The sequence below is a fragment of the Physeter macrocephalus genome, chromosome 11 (genome assembly GCF_002837175.3).
Source record: "Physeter macrocephalus isolate SW-GA chromosome 11, ASM283717v5, whole genome shotgun sequence".
In the NCBI taxonomy this organism is placed as follows: Eukaryota; Metazoa; Chordata; class Mammalia; order Artiodactyla; family Physeteridae; genus Physeter; species Physeter macrocephalus.
Genome location: NC_041224.1, coordinates 126,681,689 through 126,699,512, shown reverse-complemented (window position 1 = coordinate 126,699,512; position 17,824 = coordinate 126,681,689).

Below are 17,824 nucleotides of genomic sequence, written 5' to 3'. Positions count from 1 at the left end.
CAATATCTCCACTTAAATATCTTAATAAATTTTGAAACTCAATGTATTCTTTTCTCATTTAACCTGTGTGATTCATTCTCAAATCCTGTTAGCTTGACCATAGTAACCTGACCATGACCTGACCACCCCCATCACCATCACTGCTATTTTCCTGCCGCAAGCAGTTGTTTTGCCAAAATGTTTCACTACCTTCTAAATCTGTCTTCCTACTTCTGCTGTTGTTCCTTTCAAGAAAGAATGGATATGTTAAGACGACAACTAAATCATCTCACTCTGCAGTTAAAAAGCCTTTGATAACTTTCCATCTCTTTTAGAGTAAAAGTCAAAAATCAGAGAGATGACCTACTAGATCCTGGAAGATGTGCTTCATCCTCAATCCCTTCTTTTCTCTGACCCATTTTTTACCATCTCTGAACTCACCTCCTCCCTGTCAGTGGCAGCCACATTGTACTCTTTGATGTGTCATGAACACTGCCGGCAGCTCTCTCCCAGATAGCTGGACTTTCTCTTCCCATGGTCCAGGATGATCTTTACCTATATGGCCATGAGTCTTGCTTTCTCACCTCTGTAGTATCAGGGTCTAAATATTATTTATAAACTGTTTTTTTAATAAATTTATTTTATTGATTTATTTTTGGCTGTTTTGGGTCTTTGTTGCTGCACAGGGGCTTTCTCTTGTGGTGAGCAGGGGCTACTCTTCGTTGCGGTGCACAGGCTTCTCATTGTTGTGGCTTCTCTTGTTGCACAGCACGGGCTTTAGGTGCATGGGCTTCAGTAGTTGTGGCATGTAGGCTCTAGAACACAGGCTCAGTAGTTGTGGTGTACTGGCTTAGTTGCTCCGCAGCATGTGGGATCTTCCCAGAGCAGGGCTCGAACCCGTGTCCCCTGCATCAGCAGGCGGATTCTTAACCACTGCACCACAAATAGGGAAGCCCTATTTGTAAACTCTTAAAAAGTATTTAGGAAGAAGATTTAACACAAGGAATTGGTTTTACAAGTGATGGGAGTGCTAAGAACCCACGGGTTAGCAGAAGGAAGAAACCATCTACCACTGGGCAAGAGAGAGTGAGGAAAGAGGCAGTGTTATCAGAACTTATGTCCTGGAGTCAACCAGAAGAATCCTGAACTACAGTTAGCCTATCCAGTGGGAGTTAGAGCCACAGAAGCAAGGCAGCTGCTGGAGGCACTGCCCAAAGCAGAGAGTGGGGAAATGGGGGACATGGTCTTCTTCCTTCCATCTACTCTTGATTTCTGCCCATTAGCCAGAACCAGCTAGTTACTACTAGCCTAGGTCAGAATCCCTGAAATACCAAGCAGACTAGGGGGAGACTAGGCAGTATATCTGAGGACCAACTCTTTTTGCCTACCTTTATTTAGTTATTTTCTCAGATAACCCTCTTCAGTCTGGCCTTCTTTTAACTTTCCATCTAAAATTGCATCCCCTCCCCGCCAAACATTCCCTATCCTTCTTTCTTAGGCAATTTTTCTCCATACTATTTAGCATTGTTAAACGTTATACATTTTATTTTTTAATATTTTTCATCGCCTGTTTCTCCCAATAGAATGTGAGCTTTTAAAGCTCTAAACCTTTTCCTGTTTTATTCACGGCTGATTTCCCAGTCCCTGGGACTGTTTCTGGCACATCATAATTGCTCATTAAATATCTGTGAATGAATGATTGAAGGTGTAAGTAAATGGACTATGAAAGTGGTCTTGCACTGAAGAGCATACCTTGAACTGAAGAAGTTTCATTTAAGAGATGTTTAGGCCTTCACACAGGGCTAATTAATTTATACTTCAGATGCAGTTTAAAGTGCTAGCTGAAATCATGCTTCTGCATACTGCAAATTCCAAGGAACCAGTTGGACATACAAAAGTGAAGCATCTCAGCAAACAGGCACACTCACAACCAAAATAAACAGCCAATGAGCCATCAATAAAGTATTAAAAAATATCAAAAACAAACGTAATAGTCCAGGTTCCATTAAAGTGAGGGTAAATAGACCATCAATATCACTTAATGCATGACAACATTACTGTTCCCTCTAAAATCTCATGATCATGTTGAAGCATCAAAAGAAATCATGAATAAAAAATAACAAAGTGTCTTCAAAAATTGCATGATTTTAGTCAGAGAACATAATTTCAAGTTATGTCACAAGTTGTTTGACTTTGGGCAAGTTATTCAACTGCTTTGAAATTGAGGTTTTTCATACAAGCTTACTGAAAGGATTAAATGAAAGAACATTGATCTTTTCAATTACCTAGCACATTGCCTAACACACTGAGAATGTCCTTTTAAGTCTTTTGAAATGCAATTAAATACATCCAAGTACAGTCGAATAAGTACGTAAATAAGAAAATTGCATTTAGATATGTTTTTCAGTATTTTAAGTTAGATTCAAATAGAATCTGAAGTACAACTCAAATTTATTTAAGTTTGAGTTTAATTATTCCATTTCTGCCAAAATAGAAATGGAATAATTCTGGTATATGTCACCATCTAGGTATATTATTAACTGTTTTTTGAAAACATCATTTTAGAATACTTTCTATAAAATTAAATTATAGTTAAATTAGTATTGAGGCTATAAATAGTCATAACGTCAAATGAAAATTCTCATTTTTTAATGTTTAATTTTCATGGATTTATAGTATAGTTCAGTTGCATCTTTTCTCTCAGTTTTTTGATATGCCTGATATACACTTGATTAAAAAAAGAAAACGAATCACTCTTTACATCATGATGACCATTTCAACCTAATTGCCTGGAGCAAAATCAATCAGATGATTATGCATTATACTTTAAAGGTATGCACTTCAGGAATACACAATTCATTGGTCCATTTATTTTCTCCAAACGCAAGCAATAAAAAAATGATGATGCAGTTTTAATTTAAGACATCAAAATTTTTTTGTGTGAAGACTTAAGTACATTTTCCATAGTATCTGATTTTATTATTTGAGATTCTATTACATTAAAGTGTGAAATATATTGTAATTACCAATCCCTAGTAATTTACAGAAATATAGTGGAAATCACTCAAATACCATAGATTTTGGGGTTGATGTAATAAAGAGTGTATACTTAAGAAAAGTTTAACTCTGCTACTAAAATTTAATCACAGAAGTGTATCAAAATACTGACCAAGAAATAGAAATAATGTGGGTAAAATGAACTGGAGTGATATTTTTCTGAGTATTAAATCTAAATAGACATGATAAATAATTTCTATAGATGACAGTATTAGAGGTTAAAGAGGAGTTATGGAGGAATTGAATAGACATTGTTACACATACCTAGATAAGTAGATAGATATTTTATAGTGGTAATTGTCCATTTATTTATTTAAAAAGTTTTACTGAGCTTATCCTACATACATGCCATTATGCTTTGTGGGAAACCCAAAAGAGAGAGAAATTTTATTTGCCTTTATAACTTACACAATAGTAGTGATAAAATATGCACCATAGTGAGCTATACACTCAATCCTTGCCTGCCCTACTCCACCCACATGCAAGCAATAATAAGTGTGTGTGTGTAGTTCTGTCCTACTTTTCTTCTAGAGAAGCAGGCTAAGGAGAATGGCAAGAATTTCCATTTACTAGTGAGACAAAGAAAGAAATAAGGTGTGCTCATGGTTTGGGATGCCCCTGGGTGCCTCATCCATACCTGGCTTTAGACTCCTTTCCCTAGACCATGTGCAGTGATCCAGCTAAAAGGCCCAGAGCTGAGGTTTCTAGTTCTGAATTTTTACTACCAGGGTGAGACAAGTCCTTATGTTAATCCACACACCAGAATGTTTCCCTGCCTTGATTGATTTCTGCTACTGATCAATAGATTTCAACCTGCCACTTAACCAATGCCACAGTATTCATCCTACTACAAAATGCTGAGAGAATTTACTAGTGGAAGAGATTCTAGCTGGGCAGATCAGCTGACACTTTGTGGAAGAATTTACTATTGAACTTGACTTTGATTAATATACAGGTTTTGGTAGACAAAGCCACAAAGAGAGTGCTTTCTAAACAAAGAACAGTGTTAATAAAAATGAATGAATGAACAAATGCTAGCATCTGGAAAGTATATGTAATATTCAAGGAGTCATAAAAATTCTTGTCTGATTGGAGAGTAGGGTAGAAACTGAACTTCTTATATAGGAGAATGAATGTCAGATTCAGCCTACCACATATCAGGCCCCATTCCAGCTTTTCAGATTGAATACCCAGCTACTTACTGTTTGTAATCTCTCGGTTAGAAACAAGGAGTGAAACTGCTTAGTATATCAAGAACCTTCTTCCTGAGACCAGTAAGTTTCAGGAACACCTTTTCTAAGTCTCAGTCTGAAATCGTCAACCTTCACATCACACAGTCTCTTGCCATTCTCCAACTTCTCACTATTCTGAAACAGCCAGGTCCCCTATATGACTTGTTTGGCTTAGAACTCTCAAAGTCAGGGTTACTTTATCCCTATCCAGGAAACTAATCAGTAAACTGTGAGGAAACAAAAAAAAAAATAATCTATCCAAGATAACTTCCTTGTTAATGTCAGCCCGTTTTGAGGGCTCTGGTCTTGTTTCTGGCTTCTTCTGCCTTTTTTCAGAAAAAAAAGTCTGGAATGACCCCAACTCTAACACACCCTGCCATCACTGCTCTGTACTTAGAAAATGATATCCCAGCTATATTTCCAAGAATGAGCTCCCGCATGGCACTTCCAACAGCTAAAATAGACTGCAATGAATATGCAAAATTTGTACTTGAAATTTGAACTAATAATTTTTGGTGACATGTTACAAAAGTGAGAGTGGCTAACTTAAACAGAAAAGATAATTTATTAGAAAGATTTGAGAGAGATCACAGATTAACAACAACAATATGTAAAGAATCAGGTTTGGGAGAAGGAAGAAACCAGTGGAGATAGAACATACCAGAATGCTGTTTTCACTTCTCCCTGTCCCTGGAGGCTTACACAGGCCTCTATGCTGGATACAGTAGATGTTGCTACTGCCACTGGGTGCAACTGCTGTTCAACCCTCTGCCTTGAGTCTAATCACCCTGTCCATTTTTCTTTGCATTATTTGCTTCAGAATCAAACTTCTACAAAGCAGAAAATGGTTAACATAGGTTATGCCCTCATCCTCAATACTGAGTGAGAAATTGGATCCTACCTGTCACCAAGATTTAGAAAATGGAGCATTCCTCCAAAATATAAGGGTTCAGATCCAGGACAAATTTCCACTAGGTCTATCTTTTGACTACTATCCAATATCCACATACATTTTTCTTCCACACATACATTTATAAAATTAAAATGCCCCAGAAATTTTTGAATTCTTTATTTCATATTATGCCATATACTCTCAACTGTGTTTAGTATACACTACTCCTGAGTCCAGGTTTCCATAAAGTAGTAAGCAAACATTTTTAATTATTCCTATATTTGTAAATGAGTATATCTAATGCAGAGTCTCTGGTAAATGTACCCCTAAAAATTCATCCCATTCTAAAGTTATGTTCCATATACCTTTGGAATCTATTCTCAGGTAAAAGACCCAGATTTTTGCTGCTGGAGATTAGCAAAGTCCTGCAGTTCTTTTATGTGGCCTTGTCTTCCATGTTTTGACTTTGCAGTTGGCCACATATAGGTATGTTGGAACATGATTCCAGACATATGTCTGTAGACTAAAATAGGTCATGAGGAACACTAACTTCCTAAAATAAAAAAGAATTGGTGTTACTATGCCTCATAGATATGGGAATATTACTAGTCTGACCAGGGGAGTTCACTGGGCATTGGGAGTTTGGGTTACTCTTGGACTCTGAATTTTCATGTGTATCTCCATTGCAGTGTTTGTGTTTTCTCTACTTTCTGGAGAATGCTCTAAATTTCTCATGAGGAATATGGAGATATGATTCAATAGATGTTGTAATCTCACAACTTGAAGACTCAAACTTTGGTTTTGGCTACTGTGGAGAAGGAAAAATTCTATTAGGAAGTCAATATGACCCAACATTAGAAGGAGTTATTCCATTCCATGTCCATGAAATTCACATGCCCTTCCTACCATTCATACTTTCTTATTGCAGGATTCTCCCAGACTCCCTAAACATTTTAATTCAATTCATTTTCAGGTGACTATAGGTGATTAATTATTTGTTTCCCCTCTGCTGCTACATTCCAGTCCTTGAATACCAATAAGATCTTCTGCCTTCTGATACCCATGGGTCAACTGATTGGCTTGCCCTAAGTTATTTGCCTTTCCTTTGGCTTGCAGGGTATAGGGAGAAGAAAATCTCTCTCTTGGGCTGTCATGGTGGGTAAATGCTCTGCCTCCTCCAGAGACTCATGTTGTGAAGAATTGATAGGTGATTTCAAACTCTCAAAAGAACATGAGATGAGATGGTGAAAGGCACTGAGCATATGAGTTAATGATCATAAACCAGCAATGGATTGCTTACCACTCTGGTATAGAATCTAGAAAACAGATTTCTGAAATTTTAAAACCACTTGCTGAATAGTAAGTAGGAAAAAAACAAAAATATGAATGCATGTGATTTATGAAGCTTATTACACAACTCTAAATCCTCTAAAAAATTCTACACCTCATTAAGATGAAAAAGTGCTGAAAAAACAAACACTCATAGAAACGACCAATGTTGTAATAAGAAAATATTATCTTATAAATTTTTATTTTTTAATAAAAACAAAGTTAAGGTAATTGTTTGATTTAATTAATTGGGCTTATTAGAAGTGACTTTTAAGGAAATGCTTTTGGCAATTTTCAAAATAAGCAACTGAATTATGGTAATTGGTACATAATCTGTGGAATTTGCCAGCTATTGCAATTTACATAAACTGGTCATAGTTAAAAGTGATCTTGGATGGCCTTGGCCTGCAGCGGCTTGAAGCAGGATTTTGGTTCCCGGCCAGAGATTGAAGTCAGGCCACGGCAGCGAGAGGGCTGAATCCTAACCACTAGACCACAAGGGACCAGTGGTCAGTGACAAGGTCCTGGCCCATCAGCTGTGTAGAAATGAATTTCCACATAGAGATGGAAAGTAGCAAAACAAGTGTTTATTAGGAGGAAAAAGGGTACATGTGGAAAGACACATGGACATGTTCAGAGAGAGAGTCTCATCATTGTGGTAGTTTGACTCACTTATGTGAGGCATGTCTTCTGGGTTTCCTCTGGCCAGTCATCTTGCTTTGCCTGGTTCTCAGTCCGTATTTAGTATATCTCAGTGTCATCCAATGTGTGCACGTACATTTCTTAGCCAAGATGGATTCTAGTGAAGAAGCCTGTGGGTAGATTGACATCACTTACTATGGGGTAGTACCCCCTCCCTTTTTGACCTCCAAGGAGCCTTTCTGTGCATGTGTAGTCAGGAATTTCTCCTTGACCTCGAGAATGAGAAATATTTGGTCTCTTATCTGGGCAGGGCTTAGCTCCTCCTCCTCCTCCTCTTCATCTTGGAGTATCTGTCCACAGGGGACAAACTCCGGCTGTTCAGCCTGGGGCCCATCTATCTCCTGCCTCAAATGGAACATTATTTTTATAATCTTTATAAGGCTATCAAAAATCCATAAATTTATTTGAATACTTTTTCTTTAGACCACTTTCTTATAGCAGAACTGCTAACAGCACAGGCCTGCTAACAGAAACAATTGCTCTAACAGAAAATGTTTTCAATATCGAGGTACTTCCATTTGCATTCATTAAAAGCCTGGTAAATACTTCTTTAGGGAGTTCATAACAATCGTCTTTGCTGTGATTTGACAAATAATTCTGATTTATTAAAAGAAAAAAAACCTTGATAATGAGATAATCTAATGGTCCTGTGATCTTCCATTAAGACAACTATCTAAATTGATGCAGGATTAAACACAATTCCAGCTTATTTGATTTCACTTTTGTGTAGCCTTAGACTTATAACTGTGATTCAAATTTCTCCTTTTTCTAACATTATGAACAGTAATTTGTGAGACAAATTCAAAGCACAGTGTTGTCTTTTATTCATCTCTGTGTTGGAGTCTCCATAATAGTTTAAACAAATTAAAGATATTTATTATAATTCATCTTTTAATGTAATTCCAACATCTTCTAACAGAATATTTTGCTAAAATTTGTGTTTAATTAGACCCAACGTTAGGAAAGAATTTTCCAGTTTATAGATCTACGGCTATATACATTCTTTGTTAAGATTCATAGTAAACTTTTAAGAACAATCATTAGCTAACAAGTTTCAAAGTGGATGAGTAATCTATATGATGGAGAAGCAAATTCAGATTTTATGGTTATAAATCACAAACATGCTGTTTTCACCATTAAACTATTATTTTGAGTGATACCACATTTTTAAAGTTATTTCCTGTTTATTTGTTTAAAAAGGTGGAAGAGGTACTACAAAGGAACATTATTGGTCAAATACACTTATTTATTCAACAGTGAATGATACTTTAGTGGATAACATATTCCAGTTTTCTTTCTAGTCAATGATGACACAGTACTAAAATTAAAATAAAATTCTTGCCCTGATAGAGCTTATAGTCTATCAAAAATGTGTAAAGAGCGAATAGGTGTATTATGTAATGTTAGGTGATAGGTGCTTTGAGAAAAATTACAAAATGACACTGAGATACAATATAATTTCTGAAACAAAAATGTTGGGGGTGGGGAGGGCGTGTGTGTAGCCCTGTTACTTTAGAGAGAGAGTATAAGCCACTTTAAGAGCAACAGGACCCACATGGTTATCTGCAGGGTAGTGTTTCCAAAAAATGGTTTCAAAAATGGGGGAATTTGAAAACTTAGATGAAACTAACACAAACACAGATAATTTAGCAAATATTGGATTGGCCAAAAAGTTCGTTCGGATCTTATGGCAAAACCCAAATGAACTTTTTGACCAACCCAATATATAAATATTGAACTTGAACTGACACAGAAGAAGAAACACATAAGACCAATAAATGTATGAAAATATACTCAAACTCAGTAATAAATGTAGAAATATAAATTAAATTTCCAGTGAGTTTTGTTAAACCTACAAGCTTATTTAAAAATTCTGGTAATTCTAAGTTCTAGGAGTAATGTAATACAACAGTGCAATTTACACACTACTGGAAGAGTACAGTTTGGTACATCTATTTTTGAAAATAATTTATCATTTTTGATAGAGTTGAACAAATACAAATGCACCCTAGAAAAATTAACATATAGGCTCAAAAAGAGATGTTTAAGAATAAACCCTAGTGGCACTGCATGGGATAGAAAAAGCTAGAAACAGTCCAAATTTTTTCTGAGAGGTGGGCAGTTAAGTAATTTCCTGGTTATTCATGCAGTGGAATGCTATGCACATGTTAAAGTATATGAACTATAGCTACCGGCATCACTTAAGATGAAAAGTTAAAAAAAAAAAAGTCACAATACACACAATTTGATATAATCCAATTTACATGAGATTTCAATCTATGCAAAAGTAAGTAATATATTGATGATGCCTACATTTATGGTAAAGCTATAAATAAACAAGAGAGTGATAAATTCAAAATTCTATCACCTCACACCAGTCAAAATAGCTATCATCAAGTAATCCACAAACAATAAATGCTGGATGGGGTGTGGAGAGAAGGGAACCCTCTTACAACTGTTTGTGGGAATGTAAATTGGTATAGCCACTATGGAGAACAGTATGGAGGTTCCTTAAAAAACTGAAAATAGATCTACCATATGATCCTGCAATCTCACTCCTGAGTGTATACCCAGAGAAAAACATGGTCCTAAAGGATACATGCACCCGAATATTCATTGCAGCACTGTTTACAATAACCAAGACATGGAAGCAACCTAAATGACCATCAGCAGAGGAATGGATAAACAAGATGTGATATATACAATGGAATATTACTCAGCCATTTAAAAGAATGAAATAATGCCATTTGCAGCAACATGGACTGACATAGAGATTGTCATACAGAGTGAAGTAAGTCAGAGAAAGAGAAGTATCATATAGGTTTTTTTTTTAATTTTTAAAAATTAAGATATAATTGACATATAACAGTTTCAGGTGTACAATGTAATGATTCGATATTTACATATATTGGGAAATGATCACTGAAATAAATCTAGTTAAACATCCATCAACAACATAGTTATAAAATTTTTAAAAATATGGTAACCATGATCTACATTACATCCCCATGACTCATTTATTTTATAATTAGAAATTTGTACATTTTGACCATTTTCACCTATTTCTCCTACCGCAAACACCCTGCCTCTGGTAAACACCAAACTCTTCTCTGTACTTATGTGCTTCTTGTTTGCTTGTTTTGTTTTGTTTTGTTTTGTTTTAGATTCCACATATAAGTGAGATCATGCAGTATTTGTCTTTCTCTGTCTTGCTTATTTCACTTAGTGTAATACTCTCTAGGTCCATGCACGTTGTCACAAATGACCATTTTTTATGGCTGAGTAATATGCCTGTGTGTGTGTATCACTTTTTCTCTATTCATTCACCTATTAATGGACACCTAGTTTGCCTACATGTCTTGATTATTGTAAATAATTCTTCAATGAACATGGGAGTACAGATATCTTTTTGAACTAGTGTTTTTATTTTCTTCAGATAAATACCCAGAAGTGGAATTGCCAGGTCATATGTTAGTTCTATTTTTAATTTTTTGAGGAACCTTCATCCTGTTTTCCATAGTGGCTGCACCAATTTTTATTCCCACCAAGAGTGCACAAGGGTTCCCCTTTCTCCACATCCTCGCCAACAATTGTTATTTATCTTTTTGATAATAGCCATTCTGATAGGTGTGAGGTGATATTTCATTGTGATTTTGATTTGCATTTCCCTGATGATAAGTGATGTTGAGTGCCTTTCAGGTACCTATTGGTCATCTGTATGTCTTCCTTAAGAAAATGTCTACTCAGATCCTCTTCCCAATTTTTAATTGAATTCTTTGTTTTTTTGCTGTTGAGTTATATGAGCTTTTATGTATTTTGGATTAATTCCTTATCAGATACATGATTACAAATATTTTCTCCCATTCAGTAGGTTGCCTTTTAATTTTGCTGTGCAGAAGCTTTTTATTTGATGTAGTCAAATAATTGTCTTTGCTTTTGGTGTCAAATCCAAGAAATCACCAAGACTGATGTGAAATAGTTACTATGTTTTATTCTAGGAGTTTTATGCTTTCAGGTCTTATGTTTCAAGTCTTTAATTCATTTTGAGTTTATTTTCGTGTATGATCTAAGATATTGGTCCAGTTTCATTCTGTTTCATGTGACTGTCTAGTTTTCCCAACATCATTTATAGAAGAGACTGTCCTTTCCCCACTGTATATTCTTGGATCCTTTGTTGTAAATTGACCATATATGAGATGGTTTATTTATGGGCTCTATTCTGTTCCATTGATCTATGTGTCTGATTTTATACCAACACCATACTCTTGATTACTATAGCTTTGAAATCAGGAAGTGTGAGCAATTTGTCTCAAGATTGTTTTGGCTATTCAGGGTCTTTTTTGGTTCCATACAAATTTTAGGATTGTTCTATTTCTGTGAAAAAATGCTATTGGACTTGCGATAGAATTTGCATTAAATCCATAGATTGCTTTGGATAGTATGGATGTTTTCACATATTAATTCTTCCAGTCCATTCCAAAAATGGATTATCTTTCCATTTTTGTTTTTTTTCAATTTCTGTTATCAGTGTCTTATAGTTTTCAGTGTAAAGATCTTTCAACTTCTAGGGTAAATTTATTCCTGGTATTTTATTTTTTGATACAATTTTAAATCAGATTGTTTTCTTAATTTCTCTTCTGATAGTTCATTTTTAGTGTATAGAAATGCAACAGATTTTTGTATATTGATCTTTGTGTCCTGAAACTTTACTGAATTAGTTTATTCTAACAGTTTTTTTTGTGGAGGCTTTAGGTTTTCCTATATATAATATCATGCCATCTGCACATAGTGACATGTTTACTTCTTCCTTTTTCATTAAAAAACGTTTTATTTCCTTTTCTTGCCTAATTACTCTGCCTAGGATTTGCAGTAACTATGTTGAAAAAAGTGGTAAAAGTGGACATTATTATCTTGTTTATGATGTTAGAAGAAAAACTTTCAGCTTTTTACCATTAAGTATAATGTTAGCTGTGGGCTTGTCATATATGGCCTTTATTATGTTGAGGTACATTCTTTTTCTACCTACTTTGTTGAGAGTTTTGATCATAAATGGATATGGAATTTTGTCAGATGCTTTTCCTGCATCTATTAATAAAATTATATGATCTTTATGATTCAATTTTACTAACATGGTATAGCACATTGATTCATTCGTAGTTGTTGAATCATCCTTGCCTCCCTGAAATAAATCCCAGTAGATCATGGTGTGTGATTGCTTTAATGTACTGTTGAATTTGGCTTGCTAATATTTTGTTGAGAATTTTTGCATCTTTGATCATCAGGGATATGGGCCTGTAATTTTCTTTTCCTGTGGTTTCCTTGTTTGGTTTTGTTATTAGGATAATCTGGCCTCATGAAATGACTTTGGAAGTGTTCTTTCCTCTTGCATTTATGGAAGAGGTTGAGGATTGGTATCAATTCTTTCAGTGCTTGGTAGAGTTTGCCAGTGAAGGCTTCTGATCCTGGGAAGTTGGGAAGTTTTTGATCATTGATTCAATCTCCTTACTAGTAATTAGCCTATTCAGATTTTCTATTTCTTCATGATTTAGTCTTGGAAGGTTGTAAGCTTCTATGAATATATCAATTTCTTCTGTGTTGTCCAATTTGTTAGGGTACAATTGTTCATAGTAGTCTCTTATGATCCTTCTGTGGTATCAGATGTAACATCTCTTTAATTTATGATTTTATTTATTTGAGTACTGTTTTTTTAATTGATGAGTCTAGCTAAAGTTCTTTCAATTTTGTTTATCCTTTCAAAAAAACAGCTCAAAATTTAATTCATCTTTTTATTGTGTTTTTAATCTCTATTTCATTTATTTCCACTCTGATCTTTGTTATTTACTTCCATCTATTAACTTTGGACTTTGTTCTTTTTCTTGTTCATTGGAGTGTAAAGTTAGATTGTTTGATATCTTTTTTGCTTCTTTTTTTTTTTTTTTTTTTTTTTTGTGGTACACGGGCCTCTCACTGTTGTGGCCTCTCCCGTTGTGGAGCACACGCTCCAGACATGCAGGCTCAGAGGCCATGGATCATGGGCCTAGGCGCTCTGCGGCATGTGAGATGCCCACGGGCCATGGCTCACGGGCCCAGCCGCTCCGCGGCATGTGGGATCTTCCCGGACCGGGGCACGAACCCATATCCCCTGCATCGGCAGGTGGATTCTCAACCACTGCGCCACCAGGGAAGCCCTTTTGCTTCTTGATGTAGACACTTACTGTTATGAACTTCCCTCTTAGAAATGTTTTTTGTCTCATACCAGAAGTTTTGGTATGTTGTATTTCCATTTTCATTTGTCTCAAGGCATTTGATTTCTCTTTTAATTTCTTCTTTGACCCATTGATGACTCAGCAGCAGATTGTTTAATCTCCACATATTTGTGAAATTTCCAGTTTTCTTCTTGTATTTGTCTTCTAGTTTCATACCACTGTGGTCAGAAAAAATTCTTGATATGATTCTAATCCTCTTAAACTCATTAAGACTTGTTTTGTGGTCTAACATCTGTTCTTTACTGGGGAATGTCTCATGTGATCTTAAGAAGATTGTGTATTTTGTTACTTTTGGATGGAATATTCTGTATATGTCTGTTAAGTCCATCTGGTTTAACATATCATCTAAGGTTAATGTTTCCTTACTGATTTTCTGTCTGAGTGATCTATGCATTGGTGAAAGTAGGGTATCAAAGTCCACAACAATTATCATATTGTTATTTCTTTCTTTAGTTTCATTAATATTTGCTTTTACATATTTAGATGCTTCTGTAATTGGTACATAAATATTTACAAATGTTATATCCTCTTGTTGGATTGACCCCTTTATCATTAGGTAATGACCTTCTTTGTTATTGCAGTCTTTTTTTAAATATCTATTTTGACTCATATAAGTACAGGCATGCCTCATTTTACTGTGCTTCACTTTATTGTGCTTCAAAGATACTGATTTTCTTTTTACAAATTGAAGATTTGCAGCACCTCTGCATAGAGAAAGTCTTTGGTCCCATATTTCCAACAGTATTTGCTTACTTCATGTCTCTGTGTAACATTTTGGTAATTCTCACAATATTTTAAACTTTTTCATTATTATATTTGTTATGGTGATCTGTGACCAGTGAGTGATCTTTGATGTTACTGTTGTAATTGTTTTAGGGTGCCATGAATTGTGCCCATATGAGATAGCAAACTTAATTGATAAGTGTGTGTGTCCTGACTGCTCTACCGTTGGCCATTTCCCCATCTCTCTCCCTCTCCTCAGGCATTCCTATTCCCTAAGACAAAATGCTATTGAAATTAGGTCAGTTAGTAACTTTATAATGACATGTAAGTGTTCAACTGAAAAGTTAGTTATGATTAGGCTTAATGAGGAAGTCATGTCAAAAGCCAAGATAGGCTGAAAGCTAGGTCTCTTGTGCCAAACAGTTAGCCAAGTTGTGTATGCAAAGAAAAAGTTCTTGAAGGAAATGAATAGTGCTACACCAGTAAACACACAAATGATAAGAAAGTGAAACAGCCTATTGTTGATATGGAGAAAGTTTTAGTGGTCTTAATAGGAGATCAAACTAATTACAACTTTCCCTGGAACCAAAGCCCAATCCAAAGCAAGACAAAGCAAATTATTTAATTCTGCAAATACTGAGAGAGGTGAGGAAGCTACAGAAGAAAAGTGTGAAACTAGCAGAGATTGGTTCATGAGATTGAAGGAAAAAGGCCATCCCCGTAACAGAAAGGTGAAAAGTGAAACAAGTTCTGGTGTAGAAGCTGCAACAAGTTATTTAGAAGATCTAACTAAGGCCATTAATGAAGGTGGCTAACTAAACAACAAATTTTCAGTGTAGGCAAAACAGCCTTATATTAGAAGATGCCATGTAGGACTTTCATAGCTAGAGAGAAGTCATGCCTGGCTTTAAAGCTTCAAAGGACAGGCTGACTCTCTTGTTAGGGGCTAAAGCAGCTGGCAACTTGAAGTTGCAGCCAGTGCTCCTTTACCATTCTGAAAAATCTTGGGGCCCTTAAGATTTATGGTAAATCAGCTCTGGTTATGCTCTATAAATGGAAAAATAAAGCCTGGATGAGAGCATGTCAGTATACAACATGGTTTACTGAATATTTTAAATGCACTGTTGAGACCAATTGCTCAGAAGAAAGATTCCTTTCAAAATACTACTGCTCATTGACAATGTACGTAGTCAACCAAGAGCTCTGATAAAGATGTACAGTGAGATTAGTGTTGTTTTCATACCTGCTGGAACAAAATCCGTTCTGAAGCCCATGAATCGAGGAGTGATTTTGACTCTCAAGTCTTATCATTTAAGAAATACTTTTTGTAAGGCTATAACTGCCATAGATAGAAATTCCTCTGATGGATCTGAACAAAGTAAATTGAAAACATTATGGAAAGGAATCATCATTCTAGATGCCATTAAGAACATTTATGATTCATGGGAACAGACCAAAATATCAACATTAACAGGAGTTTGGAAGAAGTTGATTCCAACCCTCATGGATGACTTCAAGGGGTTCAAGACTTCAGTGGAGGAAGTCACTGCAGATGCGGTGGAAATATACTAGAAGAGAACCTGAAGATATGACTTAATTGTTGCAATCTCTTGATAAAACTTGAAGTAATGAGAAGTTTCTTCTTGTGGATGAACAAAGAAAGTGATTTCTTGAGATGGAATCTACTCCTGGTGTATATGCTGTGAAGATTATTGAAAAGACAACAAAGATTTAGAATATTGCATAAACTTAGTTTTAAAGCAGTGCCAGTGTTTGAGAGGACTGACTCCAGTTTCGAGAGAAGTTCTGCTGTGGGTAAAATGTTATCAAACAGTATTGCATACTACAGAGAAATTATTTGTGAAAGGAAGAGTCAGTCAATATAGCAAACTTCATTGTTGTCTTATTTTAAGAAATTGCCAGAGCTACTCCAGCCTTCAGCAACCACCACACTTATCAGTCAGCAGCCATCAACATCAACACCAGCAAAAAGATTACAGTTAGCTGAACACTCAGATGATGGTTAGCATGTTTTAGCAATAAAATATTTTTAATTAAGATGTGTACCTTTGTAACACATAATGCTATTGCACACTTAACAGACTAGAGTATAGTGTAAACATAACTTTTATATGTACTGGGAAAACAAAAAATTTGTGTGACTTGATTTTTTGTTATATTCAATTCATTGTTGTTTTCTGAACCTGAACCTGCAATATCTCTGAGGTATGCTGTAGCTACCCCAGTTTTCTTTGGGTTTTCATTTTCATGGAATATCTTTTTTCATTCGTTCACTTTCAGTCTGTGTGTGTCCTTACATCCAAAGTGGAAGTGAGTCCTTTGTAGGCAGCATATAGATAGGTCTTGCTTTTTATACATTCAGCCACTCTGTCTTTTGATGGGAAGATTTAGTCCTTTTAAATTTAAAGTGATTACTGATAGATATGTACTTATTGCCATTTTGTTAACTGTTTTCTGGCTGTTGTGTGGTTTCTTTGCTTTTTTCTTCTTCTCTTGATCTCTTTCTTTGTGAGTTGATGAGTTTTTGCAGTGGTATGCTTAGACTCCTTGCTCTTTATTTTTTGTGTATCTACTGTTTTAATTTGTGGTTACCATGAGGCTTACATAAAACAACTTACATTTACATAAAAGTCTATTTTAAGTTGATAACAACTTAAGTCTGAATGCATTTTAAAGCTCTATATTTTTACCTCCCACCCACAATGCATGTTTTTGATGTCACAATTTACATCTTCTTATCTTGTGTATTCCCTAACAAATTATTGTAGTTATAGTTATTTTTACACTTTTGTCTTTTAACCTTCTTACTAGCTTTATAAGTAACTAACCAATCAAATTTGTGACATTAGATTACTCTGAATTTTACTATATATTTACCTTTACTGGTGAGACTTATACTTTCACATGTTTTCCTGTTACTAATTAGTGCCATTTTGTTTCAGCTTAAACAAGTCCCTTTAACATTTCTTGTAAGTATGATCTAGTGGTGATGAAATCCTTTACATTTTACTTATCTGAAAATCTTTTTCTCTCTCTTTCAATTCTGAATGACAACTTTGCTAGATAGAGTATTCTTGATTGGAAGTTCTTTTAGCACTTCGAGTATATAGTGCCACTCTCTTCTGGCCTGCAAAGTTTCTGCTGAAAAATATTCTGATAATATTATGGGCATTCCCTTGGACCTAACAAGTTGTTTTTCTCTTTCTGTTGTTAAGATTCTCTCCTTGTGTTTAAGTTTTTGCACATTAATTTTAATGTATCTTGTGTGGGTCTCTTTGGCTTCCTCTTATTTGGAACTCTCTGGGATTCCTCGATCTGAATGTCTGTTTCCTTCCCCAGGTTAGGGAAGTTTTTAGCCCTTATTTCCTAAGAGAAAATGTTCTCTTCCTTTCTCTCTTCTCCTCTGCTACTCCTATAATTCAAATGTTGGGATGTTTGAAGTTGTACTATAATGATCTTAAGCCATCTTCACTTTTTTTTTTTCTGTTCTAATTGAGTGAGTTCTTCTGCCCTATCTTCATTGATCCTTACTTCTTACTTCTACTTCATAGAGTCTACTGATGAACCCCTCTAGTGTATTTCCTTTTTTTTTTTTTTTTTTTTTTTTTTTTGGTACGCGGGCC